Here is a 13,750-nt window from a genome sequence, read left to right as displayed (position 1 = left end):
CATCCAACACGCCATACAACACGACTGATTGTTCCACGCTGTGTCCCGGCACTACATTCCAGTATTGCGGGGGACCGAGTGTGGACCAATACACTGTTCTGAACGGTATATCATTCATGCCTGCGTAGCACCACTGTTTGCTATCTAATAATACCCATTGTTATGCTCATCGTATCTGTTTCAAACTGTATCAAAGAAAGAATTTGAGGCATTCGAACAGCGTTGGTGTCGTCGTCGACAGCGTCGACAAGCAAAAACTTTGACCTTGGCTTGTTCTCAAAAACTGTTTAAGGATATTCACATGCAACATTGTACATAGCAAAGCCCAGAAATCTTGCCTTAATTCATATTGAGTTATATCCCCGTTTTACTATGAACAAACAGACATATGCTGGCTCTTCATGTTTTTGTTTTGTTTTACATTTAAACCACGGTACATATTTCCGTTAACTTTGTTAATACCGTAGGAGAATTGACTGCTAAAATTTCGTTTAAATGAATTTGCATGGGGCAGGGGAGAATACTCTTCTTCCAATGGATTTGCATTTAACAAAACAAATATTCTTCAATTACGCTAAAGTGTCAGAAGCTTCCATGGTTTAGTGGCCTTGATCATTGTCTATGGTTATGTTCTGAAAAGTCAGACAGTGCTCACTTCCGGCTTTCGCTATTTACCTTTTAAAAGGGGAAAGGATTTGATACTTTGCGGACCCAATAGAACTGCCTCATTAATTACTCATGATCACCAGATGTTCTTGGCTAAATCGCCCACAACGTAGCAAAGCACAGAAGTGTATCGGGGTATCCGACGATGCAGGGCATTATGTACTGTAATTATACTTTATAAACTTGTCTCACAATATTCCTGCTGCAGTGACGCTCATGGCGACGGCTAGGTCTTGTGAGGAACTTCAGCTGATAGGGATAGACAACAACACATACGAGATCATACCAGTGGACACACCTGTTTTGACATATTGTGGGGAGTCAGGTTGGTATATTCAAACTTTATAAATATCATTTATTACTCCTTCATAACGTATGTTTGATCAACGGCCGAGTCAATTATGTAAACGAAAATTCATATAAATGCATTCGGAACTCTTCGGCCATTTTTATCGAAAACAACCTCGGATGAATATGTACGGTTTACATACTCAGAAATTGGTATGTTTAAGTCAGCTGCAAGTAGATCGCGTAGTAATTTAATTTTGCAGTTAAACGTAATTACTTAACTCTTGGTAATCTTAATTATACTTTCAATAATACACTTCACTGGCAATCAATTTAAACTTAGATCAACAAATATAAGCTAAACTGTTACATTTAATTAATGATATAATTCAAATTTTTACGAACTACTTCTACTGATGTACCGGCATACATCCGAGATTGTTTTCGAAAAAAAATGGCCGAGGAGTTTCTAATGATATAAATGTTGAAAATCCAGACTTAGTGGTATAATTGAATTATAGACAGCATTTACAAGGAACATAACATACCATGTGTGTCACTATGGGCAGAGGGCGTCTCCGCGCCGTTTTTTAACCGTTTTATTGCATATGTGAAAGGCAAAAAAAATGAATTCGCGGTTTTAATGACCTATTGCTGACAATATGTACGCCAATGGAGATCACTGCGTATGTGTGTGAAGATGTCTAGCGAAAAGATAAACCGAAATAACTCCGTCATCATGTCAAGTTTTTCCGGTCATAAATACAATTACTATTTGCGCTTCTCGGTTAGATTATACCAGTTGACGCTTTTGTCGTAAACGTGTTGATCGACGGGTACAGAAAGAAAGAAAGAAAGATCCGGGATTGTTTTGGGCATTTCAAACGTAACCGTATTATTACTATTTATAGAATGCAAAATTCGTTTGACCACTCACATATGAATGAAGTACGCAAAGTCTGTATGGACGCGATGATAACGTACGTTGAATATAAACATTATGTTACACAAAACATTAGAAAGGACAAACCCTCAAGAACAAACTGAGTTATTATCCATTTGACGTCATTATCATATTTTTGTCCCATTAAAAAAAACTGATTTGGAGGACATTTTATCTTTAACTCTGAGTTCCCTTCCAGGATGTGAGTATGGTTGGGTTCTTCTTGATGGCCATTGCTATAGTTTCTATCTGATGTCTGGATATGAGGCTACATCACGTGATAAATGTGCTTCCTTTGATTCCTACGTCATTACCACGGAAACCGCTGCGGAGCTTGAGAGCGTCTTGCGTATTGCCCAAAACACAAGTGAGTAATGTATTTGAGACCGTTTAGAACTTAAGTTTAGGATGAAGATATGCGCAATTAAATATTCCATAATAATTTATTGCCTCACACTTATTGATGTCCAATAGTCAAGATTTTAACAGTTACATATATGTTTTCTTTTGTCAGGTGTATATGCCAATAACTTATATTGGCGTATTGGGTATTACGCTTTGTCCCTGAATAATGGAATGTTCCGATGGTCGAACGGGCGAGCGGACGACCCATTCAACTGGAACCCTGGACCAATGGGTCGAGATGGTCCAAATATATATGTACGATCTAACAACATTCTATATACCGGAGGATTAGACTGGTACCAGGAATATATCTGCGAAAAAGCACCAGGTATGCATGCCATATTTTCATAACAAGAACAGTGCTCTGTTGATTAGTTGATTTTTATGCTTAATATTCTGCGATTTTTTCTCGATTCAATCAGGTTGCCATTTCAAATCTTTGAATCCACTAGTTATTTATTTACTTATGTTTGTCAATTTCCAATCATATCTTTGCAAATATTAAATCCGTGAACATGGCCAAAACCCAATATATGAAAAAAACGGGATCTCGCAAAAAGTAAGCAATCTACAGAAACTTGGTTAAACGTTATGCCAGGTGTTTTCGCTGCTTGTTTTGCAAAAGTATATATCAAACTTCGTTTGAAGTTCAAAAAACAACAACTATTTTTTCACTCCTTTGCCAAATAAAATGACGATTGAGTCGCTTAAATAAAATAAATAAAGAATTAGATTAAGTTGAATTTTAAGAATAATAAAGCTGAGCCTTTCTGTAATAACGATTAACAAACATTTCTTCTCGTTTTTGTCAACCTACACATTGTCATTTCAACTTATAAAAGGTTTTTCTATCAATATGGTTTAAGAACACACATTTCGCCCACTCTCACACACACGCACACGCACACCACATTTCAAACATGTCTTACACAAACATATACACGAACTCACAACAGCGATGTTCTTTCAAATTAAATACTTGAAAAGATCAAGTACAATGAATATATTATTTTTGTTAAATAAATTTAACTTGCTATTGCTCTTTGTGTCTTTCAATGATCGTTTAATTATATGCTATTTTGAGAAGTTCTCATTTTAGTTTTTGGTTTCGTACATCTTATTGCTCAACGCTCTTTTCTCTCATGTACTTTAAGTCTAAGTTTTAGATACATCATGTACGCGTCCAAAACAAGCTTCTTTTATTACATATAGGTTATTTGTAATTTATTGAAATGATGGTAAACAATGGTAGACATCATATTATTAACTAACAAGGCATGCCCATTTCAAACGAACAAGTAGAAAGGTGTAGTTTTCTTCAGTTCGATATATTTAGTTTTGACACATTGTTTTGTTCTTTTTCATTAAACTAAATGAAGAGATCATAGCAATAGGGTGTGATATTTAAATCATATATTTTCGTCATGAAAATATCTTAAACATTAATTAAAACAGTTAAAGCCTACTGCCATAACTAAATACGAGTTTTAAGTACTAAAAATTCAATTTTCATTGTTTTGTGACCAGTCATCAGTCCAAACTAGATGCTGACACGTATTCCTTGACTTACGGATGAGCATTGTCATTTGCACGCAAACTCTTGATTTTTTGTGTGATTCATTTGAATTCAAATGCCTCACATTTAATTATTACGATGTTTTCGATTGTTGTTGAAGCATTATAACTAGTCAGGTTGTTACACAACTGTTTTGTTTTTATAACACTCCCAATATGGTCAATGGATTCAACGCATGACTCACAGAATGTCTACGGAAACTACAATCAACACGTTCGAATTAATTTTTTGATTTTTGTTTAAGTAATTCGAAATTAGCGTTTGTTTTAATATGTTCAATAATTTGTTTTCTTGGATTTGCTAAATTTTTGTTTAAATAAATATTACTTTTGGAAAAGCATATGTCTTCAAAACATATTTTTTACCCTTGAATGTTAGTTTTCTATTTCCGCACTGTTTTAATGTGTGTGTGTGTGTGTGTGTGTGTGTGTGTGTGCGTGCGTGCGTGCGTGCGTGCGTGCGTGCGTGCGTGTGTGTTTAAATTCTATGAAAAGAAGTTTGTTGTTTATTGTTGCAGAAGGTAATACCTAATGCTGTTGCACATTCTGAAGTCGAAATAAATAGTTTAGATTCGCGAAAATTTTAATTGTTGTTATTTTGAGAGTGACTTTAATTTTATTAGATTTTTCGATTAATTTGTGTTGAGGTTTAGACATGATTATTTTCGAACTATCAATATCTCACCCCTTGATATCAGGGTTTTGCTTTCTATAGTTTGCTTCATTTGTATTAGTGTTTGCGTTACGCCATCAATATTGTCAGAGATTTTGTTTATGTTTAGTAATGAATCAATAGTTCTCTTTTGCATAATAAACTTTCCTCCTCCGTTTTGAATATTAACTTTCTAATTGAAACATATGACTTCGTTGCATTTAAAGCTGCACTCTCACAGATTGAACGTTTTGACAACTCTTTTATTTTTTGTCTTGGAACGAGCCATTTTTTTTGCGAAAATCTATGGACACCAGTTATATAAGACTGCTCACAAAAAAAATTAGATCGCAGATTTTTATATTTAAGTTTAAAAATTCATGTTGTATGCATACCGTTAGTAACGGTTTAAGCCAAAAAAACATTTTCGAACGGAAATCTGCAAATATGCGCTCTGATCTTTTGTCAGCAATCTTTTATCACTGGTTTGCAGATATTTACGCAAACATTTGCTCTTTCCAAGACAAAAAAATAAAAAAAGTTGTAAGAACGGTAAATATGTGAGAGTGCAGCTTTAAGAGATTGACTAAAATTAGTCGACAGTGTTGATGAGGTAAAATCCTCGAGTGACAAGTCTATCGCATTTTAGAAGGCTGTAGTAGTCACCATATGTCGATTAATTCGTAAGTTGTCAAAATGATTATTGTTTATATTATTTCTACATTTTTTACGTGAGTCAATCTTGCCATTCTTTTTATTTAGTGCACATTCTACAACATTTGTAGCTATGTTTAGCAAATCGTTGTCTCGCGAAAAGCGACACGTTTTTGATAATTTTAACCGCTTTAATTGTCAAGATTATGTCGGCTGCTTCACTGGCACGGGCGTTACCATGGAAATAACCAACTACAACCGGATGACAATTCAACAATGCGTAGAGACATGCAGGGGAGTTAACAAGCGGTACGCATTTATTGGCACGAACCGATGTGGGTGCGATACGAGTATGGTGGGATACCCGTCTCGATACGGACTGTGTAAATCCCCGTGCTCAGGACAAAAAATGTCCGTCTGCGGCGGAGGCGGAGATGACATGTCAGTCTATGACACAGGTACTTGTTTATGTTATCGGCTCAGTTGTTTTAATACGGATTGTGTAAATCCTCGTGCCTGGAACAGAAAATGTCTGTCTGCAGTGGGGGCGAAGATGACATGTCAGTCTATGACACATGTAATTGTATATGATATGGGCCAAGTACTGAGTATTGTATTACCTAATAATATAACAAGTTCATTATGGTTTGAAGATAAAGAGGAGAAATATCCTTATGTTCATATCAGAGTTGTTCTCAACCATTTCCACTAAAAAACAATATGCTAAATCAAAGTAAGTGAGGTATAATGACAGTAGATAACTGAGAGAAGACTCTTCAATCTCAATGCTGTTTTTGGTGTTCAAGGCAATTTTTATCACATACTCTGCCGAAAAGCGAAGTGGATATTGGAAAGGTTGGCGTGTTTGTGTTTTATGTTCGTCACACATTTTCATCCGGAGCATAACTCCAAAAGTATTTTAAAGCTGCACTCTCAGAGATTGAACGTATTGACAACTTTTCTTTTGTCTTGGAACGAGCCAATTTTGCGAAAATCCATGAAACCAGTGATACAAGACTGCTGACAAAAAAAATAATCGCAGATTTCTATATTAAAGTTCAAAAATTGATGTTTTATGCATTTTTCTTAAACCGTTAGTAACGGTTTAAGCCATAAAACATTAATTTTCGAACGGAAATATGAAAATATGCGATCTGATCTTTTGTCAGCAATCTTATTTCATTGGTTTGCAGATATTTACGCAAACATTTGCTCTTTCCAAGACAAAAAAAAGTTAAGAACGGTAAATCTGTGAGAGTGCAGCTTTAAGTTTTGACTTATAAACATATGGATCCTATTGAGGAGGATTATAATGCAAGAACCCATAAGTTCTTCTTCGGATTGTTTAGGGTGTTTGCTCTTTGTTCATTTTTAATTTTGTCCGGAGCATAACTTCTGATGTCTTGGAGGTTTTGACTTTAAATTTCATTCACACATATATCGTGTTAAGGAGATGTAAAGTGAACAATAATCATGAACTTTGTTTTTTTGTAAATTTGACAATATTTGCCTTGTGTTCATTTTAAATTTTTTTAATCATTTTTACAAAAGTCTTTGCTATATTTTATCGAGGAGGCATCGCAAATAACCCAATATTAATTTGTGTTTTTCGATCGGCAAATCTGTATCACTTATTATTTACTTCATTTACAAGACTGTGTCCTATGCTATCATACCATTTTATTTTCATATTTTCCAAACAAATTACTAAGTTGATGAGTATCGTCATGGACAGCCTCATAATTGGTGCTGTATTGCACAATTATGCATTTAACTTTGTCCCCCGTTACAAGCTGACAGAACAGGCTACGAAGCTCTGCTTGGAGACACCGGTTTCTCTGGAATTTATCCATCCTGTGGTGGTGTTAGTAGTTTATACTCCGGGTCCCGGCGTGAGCACATTGAAGGGTCCCAGAGTGACAGTTCAACCACCGCACACCTATCCTGGGCGGTTAACCAGTTCTAGGTGCCTTCACCTCTGCAAGGAACTGACAACTTCTGTACATGCCAGGGGCAGTGGTACAGTGCGAATGGTCGTAGAAAGGATTTCATAACCAATCACAACAGAAGTGACCTGGTCCGCCCGGGAATCGAACCCGGGTTGTCCGATTAACAGTCCAACGCTCTACCGACTGAGCTAACCGGGCGGACTATTATCCATCCTGTTATGACTTCCCTTGCTTTTGTATCAACTACCTCTTAGAGGTACCATTAAACAAAACAATTCTCTCTTTTCAGTAAATAGTGATTATTCGGACATTGATTCCTGTGACTAATCTTGTTGAAATTTAACATTATTTCCATTCTTTGTTGGAGACTATAAATTATATAACTTTTTTTTGTGACCTGCATGCATGTTTGCTCGTGTTTTTCGCGCCGACTTGACGATATGCATATTTGTATTTCTTGTTTATTTGGCATTCAGATATGTACCCGGAGTTTGCCACGTCGTGCATGGACCTGTTTAAGGCAGGGATTCTTCTGAATGGCACTTACGTGGTAAACACCACCTTGCAGACATGCAACTTTGTTGGTATGATCTAGATTACATTCCTCTTTGAGCTTTAACATTTTCAAAACATTAATTGTCACTAACATTTCTTTAGCCATCAATGAAAAATGTTTGTGATCAAATATTAATATATATCATGTGTTTTCGGTCTCGATCGAAATAACAGACGTGAGGGAATTTACGAAAGCCAATGAAGAGGCTATGTATGTGCCCAAGGGTGTACTTTTCGATTCGGACCATAAAGCATAATTGCTATATTTCTTGCATACCCATTTGTGTAAAAACTAAAAAAGACAACTTCAAAACTGTTTTTGTACAGTTCACGAAATAACGCGGGCGACATTGTTTTTTGACGCGTAGAAATTTATGGTTAATGATGACATCAAATAGTTCCTCAAATTAACATCGCCTTTTTAACTTTTATAATCATGTTGTAGTCATATATCTTACAATATTATATATTTATCGCGTTCTATATAAAAGGCATAATTTAAGAATGGGAAACCATCTAAGAAAGAAATAAGAAGAGGCGCGTTTTCGCGCGTGACTCTTCTAGCAGTGGGGGTGCGATGTAAACTTTTCTAAGCATGGCCAACTTGACCAAAAACACCATCCGGAGTGATTTAAAATACTATATTTTTTATTCATACAAGGATAAACATTCGTTAATAAAGATATCGTTGTATTAAAAATATTTACGAAATAAAGCATGCATCCTCTTATATACTCAAATAAAAGTATTTATTTCATGCATACTGGTGAAAGAGTGAAAAATATTAGTGAATGATAACTTGATCATTTCACTCTGGCTCGAGTGAAATGATAACCCTTGCTCAATTCCACTCTGTACAGACAACTCGGGACTATTTTGTCCATCTTTTAGAAGATTTGCTTTCCTTGATTTTGAAAAAATACATGTATATCACAAGTACATGTTTGTTGTCGTCTGTAGTGCAGTAATATATACACACTGACCGAATCGTATTGAATTGTCACAATCAAATTATGCAATAATTTTAATAAAACAAACATTTTTTTGCGATTGATTATAACTATTAAAATAGAACAAGCTTACCAATTTATGTATGAACTATTTCATGGAAAATACTGTTACAATTGGTAGGTATCGGTTGAATATTTTCTTGGCCACATGTGCTAGTAATAGAGTTGATAGACCATTTCTTCCTACAAACTCTAACCGCGTACATGTATGCACAAGCATTTTGAATTTGACCAATTTCCAGTTTACATTCATCAGTTCAACAATACATTTTTCTTTTTAAAAACTTTCAAAGTTTGCGCTGCATCCCTCTCAAAAGCATCTTTGGGCACATCCTCGACATTTCCTCTGGGGTCTTCATAAACACACGGGAACGTGGCATTCAACTTTAATAGATATGAAACTAATTCGCTGTCTCAACAACAAAACATCCTTCGGCTGCACTGAGCATGAATTCACCACGAAAAAAACCGTAAGATCCAAAGTCTGAGAGCGACAGTGACTAGATATACACTACGAAAAACACTAAACACAGACTTCCGTTGCTTTTACGAATACACACTTGTATAAGTCCATCATTGTTAATTTAAATCTGTTGAAATTGTTTTTGAATGTACAAAAATGTCACATGCTCAAGTTTCATTGAATTGTATTTCTACGCGATACATTTTTTTTTATTTACGAAATGTTTTTGTTTAAATACTTGTTTTTTGTCTCATTAAATGTTAAACATGATACGTTTCGTTGATGGAACTAGGGTTTTATCTAAAAATAATTTCAATTCCAACAACCATTTTCATAAAGTGTGGAACCTTTTTTTTAGTGGAAGGACTGCTTGCGCGAAGAGGAGGTAGCTATGACATAGCGATTATGCCGCAGTTACTTCCCTTCGCAAAGAGACCACAGAAATTTACTCTAGCGGGGAAAAAACACGATAAATGCATGAAATAAAAAGAAAATTTGTTGAATTTAGTGTAAGATCGTATTTTATTTCACTCGTGGTCACAGAAAAATACATTTTCTGTGACCACTCGTGAAATAAAATACGATCTTACACTGAATTCAACAAATATCCTCTATGTCATCCACCGTTTAATACACTTTTAAACTTAAAATAAGTTTATATAAACAAACATTAATGATAAACGGGGCGAACAAAAACAAGTTGAGCAAAAAAAAAATACAAACCAAATTAAAACTTTATGACTACATGTTAAATAGTCACATCCTTTTTACCTTTAAAGACGGTGGTGATTGTGGAGGTGATGGCTGGATCAGTATTGCCGGAAGTTGTTACAAGCACTTCCTAAACGTGGGTGGACAGACAAAGGGCCAGATCTGTCGGAATCAGGGTGCCCTGCCTACCTCACTCATCACAAGATATGAGTATGACGTCATAGCGGAGTACATCCGTCGTAAGAAAAACGTCTTTGAACACCTGTTTTCCTACAAAAATAAATTGTTTATATGTGATGTCTTGTTAAATTTTGTTTCTAATTGTATTTATAAGAACTGAAATTCCTTTCTTGTATTTAGATGTGCGTGTATATCAGTTTAAATGATAGAGTCTTCAGGGACTTACAAATATAAAAAAAAAGGAAAACAAAAGCAGATGTAGCACCACACTTTGATTGAAATCCAGCTGTATCCGTAAGCTGATATGTTGTCCTATCATACTTTCCTATTATCAGAGCTTGAGCTTAATGGACAGGCGGCTATGGTTTTCTCGGGGCTAAACAGCGGGGCGTATTCGGCGGGCGTTGCGGAATTGAGGGTCCACGTGAGCGCTGACGGGCACCTGACGGACCTTGGTCTCATTCTTGAGAACAGCAATATCCGTGAAACAGACGTTATACAGTCGGCGTACCAGTACTATGCAATGTTGCGAGTGGATACAGCTCATCTGCTTGGATGGGATGGGGGTGTCATTTGCAAGACAGATACATGTATGTATTAAGAAATGTATACATAAAGTATTATTATTGACATTTGATTATAGAGCTTCTTATTAAGATGTGACGATGTATATGGGGTATTCAATATAAAGTTGAACTATTCCTCTATCGAGAACGATTTTATAGCGATATGTAATATTGTATATTTGGGTCGTTACGAAGGGTTGTCGACCTTATTCCGTTTAATAAAAAATAACAATTTATGTAGTTTGTCACCTATGTTTTAAGCATTTATCAAAGTTGTATTTAAAATAGCAGACCACTTTTGTATGCATTGTTATTTTTTTTTAATATGTTGTTGAGCTTTATTGCATTTATTCCCACCAAAGACCGACACGGATGTTATATAAAGCCACCAGCAATGCCGGCAACTCTGTCCAATTACGGCGCCATGGAATTGACCCTATGTCGTCAACTGTGTATTGGGAAAAGCCTTCCTATTGTTGCCATTGGCGCAGACACTTGCACATGCGGCGGTTTGGTCGTACTTAACAATTTGACACCCACGTCAGGAGCAGAGTGTAACATCCCTTGTACCGTGCATCCTGACCAGATGTGCGGAAATGGCTCAGTTATTTGGGTCTATGATACTGGTATGTGCTCGATTTGTTTGATTTTTTTGTAATAGTTAGATAACATTGAGTAAGATTTGAATGATTAAGAATGGGCGGAGTGATAAATTGCGTCATAAATGCTATGTCAAAAGGCAATATTTTGCTTCGAACGAAGACTTTAAACAAATATTACTTCACTATTTCTTCACCATATTAAATGAAACAATGCGTCTACGTCGCTTACGGAGCCATGCCATCGATCTTTAAAAGAGGTTGATTGAGAGTTTAGTTTCTCAAAACACTTCGACAAAGCTTTTCACAATACGGCCGTCTGACGGAGCACTGTCAAAACATTACTTTGGAAACAGGTTTGATGAAACTAATCACCTTAATTCGGTAATAAAACGAAGGTGGGGCTCTTTAAGCGGCATAGACTGCCCTTTGTTTTATTTAAAATAATGTTGTTAAAGAATAGTTATTTTTAATTTAAGTCTTCATTTAAAGCAAAATGTTGCCCTCCGACGTAGCATATATGACGTAATTTATCACGTGGTATACACACACTGTTACTGAATGCCCATCTGTAATTTCATTGGCTGGGAATGTAGGTTGTATTCAAATAAATACTTGGATGATTTGTTCGGGTACTACATCAGTCAATCTACAGTGTACTATACTTACCATGTACGTCTTCGTGTACTATCTAACACAACTGTTGTAAACAGGGGAGGGTGAGGTCCCGTACGCGGAGAGCTGCGAACACTTGTACAGGACAGGCGTGTTCTACAACGCCACATACAAAGTGAACGGCACACTAACGGAGTGCGGCTTCTCAGGCAAGTCGATCTTTATTAACAAACATAATAATCATAAAATGTGGTATTCTTAATAAAATCTCAAAAAAGGCCATTATGAATTACAGTAACCACAAAAATGTTCAAGTCGGTCTCGGTCCCACACCCCCTTAGCTAAACTTGAGAAATACATCGCATGGAATAGCACTATCCCGCCAACCAGAAACTGGTGAACTATCTGCATATTTCAGTGTTGTCCTTGATGGTTATTTTTTTTACAGTTCTTCTTACTTGCTACTGCTAGTCGTCAGTGTTACTCACAATTAACCTTAAATATGGTATCATTGTGTTATTTGCGTGTGATATATTTACAAATGTGATAATATATTTTTTTAAGTAATGGTTGATAAAACTATGCTTATACTGTTTCCAGACGATACAAAGAGAAATTCATTTTAAGTGAAATTTCCTTTAAAATACCAAAAGTTACACTATCTTGTTCATACAGATGAGACAAGGTGTCCGGGAGGGTGGTTTGGCAAGGAGGGGCTGTGTTTCAAGTTCTACCGCAGTCTTCGGTCCATCGCGAACACACTGGTAGAATGTGCCGCCCGAAATTCGTACATCTTTAATCCCTGGAATCCAAACATTCACAACTTTGTTAACCAGGTGATAATAGCATTGGTGTTTAATAAATATCAAAACATGATCAATAAAGAAACCTGTCTCTTAAAAACAAAGAAGTTTCCTTACATGTCTGAAAATAGATAATCTATCATAAAGAATCTTGAAATTCTAGCACAGGAATCGAGGAGTCTTAAGGATAGATATCTTAATATTTTATGTTTGTCGATGAAATATGAAGGTTTTCTTCATGCTTTCCGGTGAAATATGGAGTTTGTTTTCATGTTTATCGGTGAAATATGGAGTTTTTCATGTTTTTCGGTGAAATATGAAGGTTTTCTTCATGCTTTTCGGTGAAATGAGGAGTTTTATTTGTGTTTTATGGTGAAATATGGAGTTTTCTTTCATAGTTTTTAGTTAACAATGTAATTGTATTAGTGGTATAACAACAGGGAACTAAGGAGCGAAAATATCATAACATAAAAAACTACTTTTAAAATCAATTGTAGTTATTTCCCTTTGATCAAAATTGAGTACCTCATAGTTGGACCGGTAAATTTTGTCGAAAATAAAAACTTATATTTAAAAAAAGATTACAAATGGTTGAATAAGGATTTTTATTGATACAATTTTTTTATTTCTCATTTACAAACAGATAGGTCTAAAACAAACACCTGTAAAGTTATTAAATCATAAAACATTAAAACAGCCTTACACTAAACAGCAAACGTTATATTAAAAACTGATCATTTGAAAGGCATGCAGATGTCAAGAAAGATGTAATCGATGAATTGCTTCACATTTTAGGTACCTTTAAAGCATTGTTGCAGTCATGTAAACATCTTAAACTTTGTTATAATGTATTCATATAAACGTATTCCACATAGAGTTACGAGTTTCAATACACTTATGAGATTATAAGCTGCAGGACAACAGACTGTATTATCGCAAATCGAAATCAATTATCGTCGGGGTTAAAATATGGGACGTATGGTGTTATGCGGCATCAAATAGTTCAAATAAAATTACCATTTTATTTCAAGACGTTCATAAGATTGCAACGTTTATCTAAATTTGAAAGCAAACCGAAGAATTTGAGATAAATCTTGGTGAGAAACCGAGGCGGGT

This window comes from Mya arenaria, chromosome 5 (assembly GCF_026914265.1).
Source record: "Mya arenaria isolate MELC-2E11 chromosome 5, ASM2691426v1".
NCBI lineage: Eukaryota > Metazoa > Mollusca > Bivalvia > Myida > Myidae > Mya > Mya arenaria.
This window is presented reverse-complemented; position numbering follows the sequence as displayed.